This window comes from Diceros bicornis, chromosome 29 (genome assembly GCF_020826845.1).
Source record: "Diceros bicornis minor isolate mBicDic1 chromosome 29, mDicBic1.mat.cur, whole genome shotgun sequence".
In the NCBI taxonomy this organism is placed as follows: Eukaryota; Metazoa; Chordata; class Mammalia; order Perissodactyla; family Rhinocerotidae; genus Diceros; species Diceros bicornis.
The window spans coordinates 29,282,230-29,294,068 of NC_080768.1; positions in this window are offsets into that span (position 1 = coordinate 29,282,230).

Consider the following 11,839-nt stretch of genomic DNA (forward strand, 5'->3'; position numbering starts at 1 on the left):
ATATGAGTCTTGCACATTTCTTAGCAGCTTTATCCCTTGGTATTATATCTTTTTTGGTACTATTGTTATTGATTTCTATATGTTAATTTCTACTCTTACTATCTTACTGGGATCTTTCATTGTTTGTGGTTGTTTTTCAGTTAATTATCTTGTATTTTCCAGGTGTATAATCATAGCTTCTTCAACAAATGATTCTTTGATTTTCCCTTTCCAATATGTATAGCTGTAATTTGGTTATTGCTTGTCTAAATGTTTTCGGTTGAACCTAGAGATAAGCTTTAAATCACATCAGTGATAATGGGCATCTTTCTCTTATTTCTAACTCATGGGAATGTTTCTGGTATTTTGCTGTAAAGCATGATAGTGGCTTTTGGTCTGAGTTGTATATATTTTATTTTGTTAAGGAAGTACCCATCTGTGGAGTAATCGAGTTGCAGCTGGACATGTGAATACCTCCTTAAGAGGTGCATTTCTCAGCCCACCTTGCTTTTAAGTGTGGTCAGGTGATTAATATGTGGCTATGTTCTTGCCAATGTAATGTAAGTGAAAGTGATATGTGCCTTTTCCTCCACACCCTTTCTTTTCCCTTCTTGCTGGCAGGAAGCCAGAAGTGGTAGCAACTCAGTCTCAACCCTGCAGATGAAGCAAGGCCCCCAGGGATGGCAAAGCCACGAGATGGAAGGACCGTGGGCCCAGAATGACTGTCTGGAATAGACTACTCCCCTGGAACACCCAATTCACGTTATTACTTGAGAAAGAAACATAAATATGTTTGTTCTTTAAGCCATTTTATTGTTGGTTCTCTTACTATACCACTTAGCCCTTTATTCTTATTAATCCACATTTAGTCCTATTTCTTAAGTGATTTTTTTATCAAGAACAATTTTTTTTCTTTGTCAAAGGCTTTTTTTCATCTATGGAAATTATCATGTGATTTGTCTCCCTAAATATATTAATATAAATTATATTAATGGTTTTACAATATTTGACTACCCTTGCTTTCGCTGGCAAGTACTTTTAGAGTACTTTCTATTTTGCTGAGGAAGATTTGCCCTGAGCTAACATCTGTTGCCAATCTTCTTTTTGCTTGAGGAAGATTAGACCTGAGCTAACATCCGTGCCCATCTTCCTCTATTTTGTATGTGGGTTCCTCTATTTTGTATGTGGGTTGCCACCACAGCATAGTTAATGAGTGGTGTAGGTCTGCACCCAGGATCCAAAACTGGGAACCTGGGCTGCAGAAGCAGGGTGTGCCAGAATTAACCACTAGGCCGTGGGGCCAGCCCCTAGAGTACTTTTGATATGATATATTTGAATAGTATATGTTATTCTTTTACAGTGCTTTGGGGAGTTTTACATTAATATTCATACATAAGATTTGTCAGTCATTTTTGTTTTCTGCAGTCTTTATCAGGTTTTGATATTAATATTATGCTTTATTTGTAGAGAGAATAAAAGTTTTTCTTCATTTTCTATGTTTTGGGACTGTTTTAAAACATTGGAATTCGCTGTTCTTTAAAAGTGTGGCAGAATTCCCCTGCAAACTTCCAGGGCCTGGAGATGTTATTGACATGTTTTCTCATTCATCTGTTAAAATCAGACTGTTTAGATTTTTGCTCTCCTTTGGGATCAGTTTTGGTGAATTAATATTAGATATTTCATCTAGATTTTTAATTTTTTTGCATGGAGTTGAGTAAAATAGTCTTTTCTGTTTCTTTTATTTCTCTCTTTCAATAGCTTTTTTTCCTCATCTTATTCCTATTTTTGTGCCTTTGTTTTGTTAATATTTCCTTAATTAGTTTCGCTGTGCTTTATATACTAGATTTTGTGTTGTTGTTGCTGAGGAAGATTAGCCCTGAGCCAACATCCATGCCAGTCTTTCTCTATTATGTATGTGGGTTGCGGCCACAGCACGGCCCTCTGTGAGTGGTGTAGGTCCGCATCTGGGAACCAAACCTGGGCTTCTGAAGCACAGCACTCAGACCTTAACCACTAGGCCGCAGGGCTGGCCCCTGTTTTTTTTTTTTTTTTTAATGAACAAGGTCTTAAATTTATTTATTAATTCTATTCTTTTTTCCTAACTCTTTATATTTATTAATTATCTTCCTCTCTTTTACCATTGATCTTTTTGTTCTTTTTCATAAATTTGATTCAGATGCTCAATTCACTTCTTTTCATTATTTTAAAAACTTTCATAAAAATTAAATGCTAGGAGTTTTCCCATGAGCAGTGCTTCAGCTCCATCTCATGAATTCAGATATGTGATGTTTTCATTCATATTATTTTTATATAAATTCGGGAATATGAATTTGTACATCTTCTTTAAAGAGAGAGTTGTTTAAGAGGGAATTTTAAAATTACCATATGAAAAAACTTTTATTGTTTTCCAGTGTTATTAATTTCTAGGTTTACTGTATTATGTTCAGAGTATTTTTTATGTGTTATTTCTAGAATTTGGATATTTTTGAGATTTTTCTTATAGCCTTATATATTATCAATTTTCATAAATATTTTATAAATCCATAAATGTGGATCATTGAAGAGAAGATATATTTTCTATTTCTAATGTGAAGTGTGGTGCTATATCAAACAAATATAATTTGCTGTGATGCTACTCTGTTTTCTCATATCTTGAGAGAAGAGAATTAGTCTCCTATAACTAGTGTGTTTCTGTCTTTTCCTGTAATTTCAATTTTATGAATGTTTTGCTATATTATAGATATTTATATTACTTAAGCTTTTATTGTGAATTGCATTGGGTAGAGTTATACAATTGTTTTTATGTCATTTTGGACTTGAATTATACCTTATCTGATAATGAGGATCAAGACCATCTACTTTATTTTTGTTTCCATTTGGCTGGTATATCTTTGCCCACGTTGTGATTCAGTTTGTATTAGGTGTTCTTTTAAACATTGAGTTTGGTTTCACTTTCTGATTAAATCTTAAGATCTTTTCTTTTAACAGGTTAAACTTGTTGATATTGATATAGTAGATATATTTGTTCTGAGTGCTGTCGTATGTTAAATTTATTGTTTTCATATTTGCTTTATTATGGTTTTTTTTTTTTTTGATGAGGAAGATTGGCCCTGAGCTAACATCTGTGCCAATCTTCCTCTATTTTGTAAGTGGGACACCATCACAGCATGGCTTGATGAGTGGTGTGTAGGTCCGTGCCCGGGATCTGAACCTGCAAATCCCAGGCCACCAAAGTGGAGCACGAGAACTTAACCACTATGCCACTGGGCTGGCCTCCTATTATGTTTTTTAGTAGTCTTTCATTATGTTGTTTGTGTCCTTTGCTTTGTTTTAAGTACAGAGTTTTTATGATATTTAGAAAGTTTCGTATTTATTCTAGTGGTTATCTTTATAATTGTGCTTTTATATTATACTCTTAGATCTCTTTTTCTTTAGAGTGTATCAGCTTTCTAGTAAGCTCAGTGATAAATATGAATACCTTCTCCTTCTTCCTCTATCCCTCCTTCCTTACTGCCACCCAAAAACAGCCAATAAAATTGTCTTTGTGTTGACCTTGTACTTATCTTGTGTAAAATATGTTTATACTTCTGTTTTTTTTTGGTTTGCTTTAATGATATTATTTGATTTCCAGCCATTACAGTAAGGCAGTCAATAAACTTTTCAACTTTCTGATTTCTTTTCCCCTCCCACTTTTATTAATTGTACCATTTCTACTTGTCAGAACATATAATATTCACTTACTTTTTTAGTCATTTCAATCCTCAAATCTTTTTTTCTATGAGTTCCCCAGTCATATTTTATTGGCTGAAGTCCATCTAGTATTGTCTTCAAGACAGATTAATTAATTTCTGTATATTAAAAGCTATTTGTTGCCTTTGTTCTTTTTATTTTTTTCCAGCTTTATTGAGGTCTAATTGACATGAAAATTGTATATATTTAAGATGTATAACGTGATGATTTGATGTGCTTATATATTGTGAAATGAATTACCACAATCAAATTAATTAAAATATCCATCACCTCACATAGTTACCTTTTTTTTTTTTTTATTGATATTTTAATGGTTTCTAACATTGTGAAATTTTGGGTTGTACATTTTTGTTTGTCCATCACCCCATATATGACTCCCTTCACCCCTTGTGCCCACCCCCCACCCCCACTTCCCAGGTAACCACAGTCCAGTTTTCTCTGTCCATGTGTTGGTTTATATTCCACATATGAGTGAGATCATACAGTGTTTGTCTTTCTCTTTCTGGCTTATTTCACTTAACATAATACGCTCCAGGCCCATCCATGTTGTTGCAAATGGGACGATTTTGTCATTTTTTATGGCTGAGTAGTATTCCATTGTATATATATACCACATTTTCTTAATCCAGTCGTCAGTCGAGGGACACTTAGGTTGCTTCCACTTCTTGGCTATGGTGAATAATGCTGCAATGAACATAGGGGTGCATAAGCCTCTTTGGATTGTTGATTTCAGGTGCGTTGGATAGATTCCCAGTAGTGGGATGGCTGGATCATAGGGCATCTCTATTTTTAATTCTTTGAGGAATCTCCATACCGTTTTCCATAGAGGCTGCACCAATTTGCATTCCCACCAGCTGTGTATGAGGGTTCCTGTTTCTCCACATCCTCTCCAACATTTGTTGTTTTTTGTCTTGGTGATTATAGCCATTCTAACGGGCGTGAGGTGGTATCTTAGTGTTGTTTTGATTTGCATTTCCCTGATGATTAGTGATGTTGAGCATCTTTTCATGTGCCTATTGGCCATCTGTATATCTTCCTTGGAGAAGTGTCTGTTCATTTCCTCTGCCCATTTTTTGATCGGGTTGTTTGTTTTTTTGTTGTTCAATTGTGTGAGTTCTTTATATATTATGGAGATCAACCCCTTGTCAGATGTATGTTTTGCAAATATTCTCTCCCAGCTGGTTGGTTGTTTGTTCATCTTGATTCTGGTTTCATTTGTCTTATAAAAGCTCTTTAGTCTGATAAAGTCCCACTTGTTTATTTTTTCTTTAGTTTCCCTAGTCTGGGTAGGCATGTCATCCGAAAAGATTCCTTTAAACCCAATGTCAAATAGTGTGTTGCCTATATTTTCTTCTATGAGTTTTATAGTTTCAGGTCTCACCTTCAGGTCTTTGATCCATTTTGAGTTAATTTTTGTGAATGGCGATAGCACATGGTCCACTTTCATTCTTTTGCATGTGGCTGTCCAGTTTTCCCAACACCATTTATTGAAGAGACTTTCCTTTCTCCATTGCATGTCCTTAGCACCTTTGTCGAAAATTAGCTGTCCGTATATGTGTGGTTTTATTTCTGGGCTTTCAATTCTGTTCCATTGATCTGTGTGTCTGTTTTTGTACCAGTACCATGCTGTTTTGATTACTATTGCTTTGTAGTATGTTTTGAAGTCAGGAATTGTGATGCCTCCTGCTTTGTTCTTTTTCTTTAGGATTTCTTTAGCTATTCGGGGTCTTTTGTTGCCCCATATAAATTTTAGTATTCTTTTTTCTATTTCTGTGAAGAATGTCATTGGGATTCTGATTGGGATTGCATTGAATCTGTAGATTGCTTTAGGTAATATAGACATTTTAACTATGTTTATTCTTCCAATCCACGTGCATGGGATATCTTTCCATTTCTTTATGTCATCGTAGATTTCCCTCAATAATGTCTTGTAGTTCTCATTGTATAGGTCCTTCACCTCCTTGGTAAGATTTATTCCTAGGTATTTTATTCTTTTTGATGCAATTGTAAATGGTATTATCTTTTTGATTATTATTTTTTATTGTGGTGAAAACACTTAAGATCTACCCTCTTAGCAAATTTCAAGTATATGATTCAGTATTACTAACTATAGTCACCATGCTGTGCATTGTTGCTTTTATTTTCAAAGGACTGCTTGACACTTTTTTTTTCAGGATCTTATAGATGTTGCTGTACTGTTTTATGAAGCTGAATGCAACTGTGGAGAAATCTGAATTTCCTACTTATAAATAATTTGTTCTTTTTGCTGATCTGCCATAAGGATTCTTTCTTTATCATTTAAAGTTGAATAACACTATTAGGCTATGTCTCTGGATTGTCTTTCCTGGTTAGTTTTTCCTGGCCCACAGTGTACTTTTAAGTATGTATAGTTAAGTTTTCTTTTATTTCAAGGAAATTTTTTTGAATTATATCTTTAAATTATCTTTCTGTTCCACTGTTTTGTTTTTCTTTTTAAGCACTCCAAATATGTTTGTTGTTCTACTTGATCTGTCTCTCATATGTCTTCCAATCTCTAATTATTTTCAAGTCTTTATTTATTTCCATTTGATTTTGTTCTACATTTTTTGTTCTATTTTTAGCTCTTATCTTCCTTATGTTTTCCATAAATTTGTTTACCCTAAGGTGGTTTTCTTTTTTATCATCATTTTTGAGTTCTTCCTATTGACTTCCCATTTTTTTCTTTATGATCTTCCTTTTTAAAGGCGTTTGCTCCATATATTTTATAAAATTAATGACAAAATTTTTGATCAGAATTTCTGTCTGTTCTATAGCAGAAAAAAATCTTGTGTTCCTTATCTGTTAGGAACTTTTACTACTCTTTCTCCAATATTTTTCTTATACTAACTTTGTATCAGTGCTGTTTCATCGCCTTGTATGATACTCAATATTGAATGAATAGGGTCTTCCTGCTTTAACTGTATTAGCAGATGTGTTATGAAGTGGGAGGATCCAGGTAGCTTTCCAGGCTTTACAGCTTAAAGGCTGTCACTTAAGTTGTTTCCACAGAGACAGAGTGCTTGCTGCTAATATGACTCCTTGGATGGATGGATGGATGGATGGATGGATGGATGATTTTTGTGTGTATGTGTGTGTAGCTTCACCTTTTCTACTTCTGTGCTTCCAGCTGTATCCAGGATGATGCTTCTGCACCATCCCTACTCACTACCATCCTCTCTCTCTTTTTACACATGGCGAGGCAATGGGATGGTGATATCTTCTGCTTTTTCTCTGAGTTTCTCTCCATGATGGTGTATTTTTCCTGGTATTTTCTGAGAACTGTCACTGCTATTTACTTAACCTCACTCTTCACTTTATTTTCTCTTCACATCTTTCTTCTCACTTCTGCCAGAACTCTCTTCTATTGACAAGACAGTTTAGCAGTACAGAAAGTATAGTTTTAGCACTTTGGAGTACCACACAGATTGAGAAAATATTTTTGCCTTTATCTTCGGAAATCTGCTATTGAAGGGCCAACTTACTATTCTCTGAGTTTCTTTACAATTATTTCTCTGGAGGATTTCTGTCCAATCTCAGTTGCTTTTTGGAATTTATACAAGTTTGTGAGGTACGTGGATTATATCCTTCCACGTTTGCTGAAAACAGAGTTTGTTTACAATTTTTTTTTCTTTTTATTCTGTTAGCTTTGTCTAATATCCAGGAGGTGGAATATTCTTTCTTCTGATGCTGTGTTCATTCCGGAAGATGAAAACTGACATCTTATTTGTTGATTTTATTCATTTTAGTTTTTCGCCATGTGTGTCGTTCAAAATCAGGTGCACGTCATTGTTGGATATGAAATTGGCCAAGGCTTAGTATGGTAGGGGAAAAAGCATAGTTGTACCTTTCCCCTTTTTTTCCTTTGAATTCTGCTGATTGTTAACTGGTTTTCATTTTCAGTAAGTTCTACATTCATGGAATGTTTTGTTACTGTGTGACCATAGAATGCTTGAACTTAAAGAGTTCTAAGTGAGAAAATAGTCCTTGGTCTGTCGTCATTATGAGTAAGCATTTTGTGTACCATGGTTAGGATATAAAAAGCACTTTTCATCCTGAGACAAATTATCTATATCTGCAGGTCGGTCTGTCTATCTAATCACTTTGCCTAGCACCAGTCCCCCAAATTAAGAGAGCCTCGAGCTCTTTCTTGTAAGTCATTAACTTTCTAATGGAAGCAACTCATTTGCTGAATTTTGCAAAGCTAAAGTCCGCGCATATGTGGTGTTCCTTGCACATATGATGAGCCAATGAAGAAACTGCTGATTCTACCACAAACAGAATAATTGTAACCTTGGTAGCCTTGTGTTTTGTTTTTTCCTCTAAATACCTCTTGTGTCTTTGTGTCACAGATCCTTGCAAAAGTTTAAATTTTGTAAATAAAAATACTTTTTGACTGTTTTTGTCTCTGCATTTTCCTTTTACGTATGACATTTCACTTACAACAGAAACAAAAACAAAAAAATGTTCCTGGTACATTTATGTAAGGATGAATATATAAGAATTAATCAGGGAGACATTTAATATACGGCTCAAGATTAGGACCGTGATAACGTCTTGAATTGTAAATATTTGCTGTGTTTGTTAAATACGATAAAATTATAGAATAAAGGCCTATAAAATATATAATATTAGATATAGAAAAAAAGTGAGGCTTCATAGACAAAAAGGTGCATGTATACAGATCTAGGCCAGAGATTGACTAGTGCTAAAAAAAAGCGAATCAATCTACTTGAGATAAATGATCCATGACTAGGTTAACAGAAAGTCTGGTTACTCACTTCAGAGTTCACTTAGTCACTTGGACTACTGTTAAATCCTTTGTAAAAGTACAGAGCAGCTTCCTAACAGAGGTGTGGGTAATGATAAGCTTATATAAATCTCTGAAACAATTTTAATATAATTGAAGCAAGGAAATCATTGAAGTGTAGCCTTCTATGTAAATTCTGTTTAATAGCCTTCCATTTAAATTCATTCTTAATAGTGCAATTTCTTATTTGTTAACTGTTGTATTATGAATTTAATTATTTTTGTCAAGATTTTTAAAAATCATTATTATCCATAATTACTTTTAGGGAAGGAACTGTGTTTGGGGGAAAAAAACTTGATAAGCCATTGGGGATGAAATGTGAGAGATTTTGAAAATAGTAACCCCTGCAAAAGATTAAGTTGTTCAGTATGACAAGATGGGAAGTGTTTATGTTGAACCACTCTAGGGCATAGGATTGGATGTTCAAGGTAATCCTTGAGATCTTTGCTGCATCTCAAAGGATAGGGAGGTGTTAACTGACATCTGAGTTATCATTTTATGTAAATATAGTTTCAAAGTCATAGATATCTAGAATTTTACTTTTTAAAAAAATTTTATTGACGAATAACTGACAAATTTATGGTGTTAAGACAGTGATTTTAAATTTCTCAGAAAAATATATGCCCTTTATTTTTCCTGAAGCTAGTGGAAGTTTCGCTGTGACCTGCTGTCAGCAGCACAGAAAAAATCTTCATGAATACTTTCAGTCAGAGTTTTGTAGCTTGAATTTGGTAAATACCCAATACCCAGTGATAGAGGTGGAGTCTGTGGCAAGCCTATATTTTCGGGAGAGATTCTCCTCAGGGGCATACACTGATGTTGGATAGCTGCTTTCTTCTTACCTGTTGCCAGTCGTCCTCTTTTTGCTTGAGGAAGATTGGCCCTGAGCTAGCATCCGTGCCAGTATTCCCCTATTTTTTGTATCTGGGTTGCCGCCACAGCTTGGCTTTAATGAGTGATGTAGGTCTGCACCGGGGATCCGAACCTGCAAATCTGGGCCGCCGAAGTGGAGTGCACTGCACTCAACCACCAGGCCACTGGGCCGGCCCCTTAGATAACTACCTTTAAGAACCACTCACTCATCCCCTTGGGTTGTTGTTTGTTTGCTTTTTATATTTCATTTACTTTCTAGTGAACTTTCTTCTGAATTTTTTTTTTGCTTTTTGTTTCTTAGTTAGTTGCAGAATGCTAACCAGGTCACAGTCACACGTCACCTATGTTAATTTCTACATGGCTCTTATTCGTCTTCCATCTTTCTCAGTTGATAAAGACAAAATGTGGTCATTTTCCCTCAGAAGTGTAACTTGATTTTATGTTAAGCAGGTGTTAATGATATGGGCTTACTCGTAATTACCTTGTTTTTAAGGATCTTAAACTTTCTTTGTCATATTGCCTCACTATCCTTCAACCGTTACTTTTCAGAGAAAGAAGAGATAAAGAATAAGATTTACACTGTAGAATTTGCCTCCTCTTATAAAATCTTTATTAACTAGTCCTTAACTTAATAACGTGTATTACCCTTTGTTAAAATAAATATCGTGTCCCTCAGTTCTAGCTTTTTCTCTGTGTACTTGTATATAGGTTTAGAGAGTTTCATTGGAATATTTAGGAAACTACTGTTCTAACCACATAAAATTTTAAAAATGCATAATCTTTGTGGCAACGTCTTGAAAAGTGGGAAGTGTAATCAAATAGTAACACTATCAGGTGAAGATCATATATCAAAGCTATATCAATTCTACAAATTAAAATAAAGTATGCCTGACTTACGTATTTAGAAAATGTTGGGGCCAGCCCCCAGGCCTAGTGGTTAAGTTTGACGTGCTCTGCTTCAGTGGCCTGGGTTTGGTTTCCAGGCACGGACCTACACCACTCATCTGTGGCCATGCTGTGGCGGTGATCCACATACAAAATAGAGGAAGATTGGCACAGGTGTTAGCTCAGGGTGAATCTTCCTCAGCAAAAAAAAAAAAAATTAGAGCTGAAACATTTAGTTCAGTCTCTATTTTGTGGATTAAAGAAAATAAAGCTCAGAGCAGTAAAATTACTTGCTCAAGGTAATACTGTGGCTGTGGCTGAAGTGGTAATAAAAGTTGCAACTTTCTTTTCGCTCTCTATTTTCTTTCTGTTCTATCGTTCTAAGTTTTTTAAAGGAAAGACATGGAGGAAACTAAGTGTTGATGGTAGGGAAGATATGGGAATGGGTTGACATGGGGGCCTGGGAGGGAAGAAAAAGTTTATAGGAGGATGCGTAGGAAGGGTACTGATGGTCAGTGTCTACCAGTTGGAATATCCCAGCTCTAATCTCACAAAGTGGAGCATCCATTGAGTTCCTGGGGCACATTCGCTTCCGTGAGAACAAGACACATCATCCAGTGCTGTTTGAAAAGAATCCACAGCTTCATTTTTTTTTTTGTGAGGAAGATGAGCCCTGAGCTAACATCCATGCCAATCCTCCTCTTTTTGCTGAGGAAGACCGGCTCTGAGCTAACATCTATTGCCAATCCTCCTCCTTTTTTTCCCCAAAGCCCCAGTAGATAGTTGTATGTCATAGTTGCACATCCGTCTAGTTGCTGTATGTGGGACACTGCCACAGCATGGCCGGAGAAGTGGTGCGTCGGTGCACGCCCGGGATGCGAACCCGGGCCACCAGTAGCGGAGTGCGAGCACTTAACCGCTAAGCTATGGGACCGGCCCCCCATAGCTTCATATTTATTCCCCTAAAAGGCATGATTTATAATCTTTGAAACTTAAAATCAATTAATTTGATTTATATGATGTGTTTTTTGATCATTTTCACGTCACTTTCAAAGTGCTACAACACAGTGTAATGAAACTCAAGTGATATTTTTGTTATTGTTGTTGATGATGATATTTTTATAGCAATTTTTGAGATACCCGGGAATACCCTAAATTGCTGAAAAAACATGGCTGGGAATTACCACTTTGGAAATAGATTGCCATGGTTACTGTGCTTAATGCTGTGATTAGTGCTTCTTTGAGTCTGCTCTGTGTATGTGTGTGTGTGTGTGTGTGTAGATTTAGACATCTTTTTATATTCTAGTTTGACTATGTTAGAATTTTTGCTATCAGAGTTTCTCTAGTGTCTTGAAAACAAGATTGTTTACATTCTTTAATCTAATGGATATTTTCTGCACAGAATCACTTTTTTGAGGAGTGACATATGCAGAAAATTAAGTTGGTTATAGAAGGTAATGACTAGTTCTACATTTATCTGAAATTGTGTTTGCATTTACTTTTATCATTTTATATGGAAAGAACATG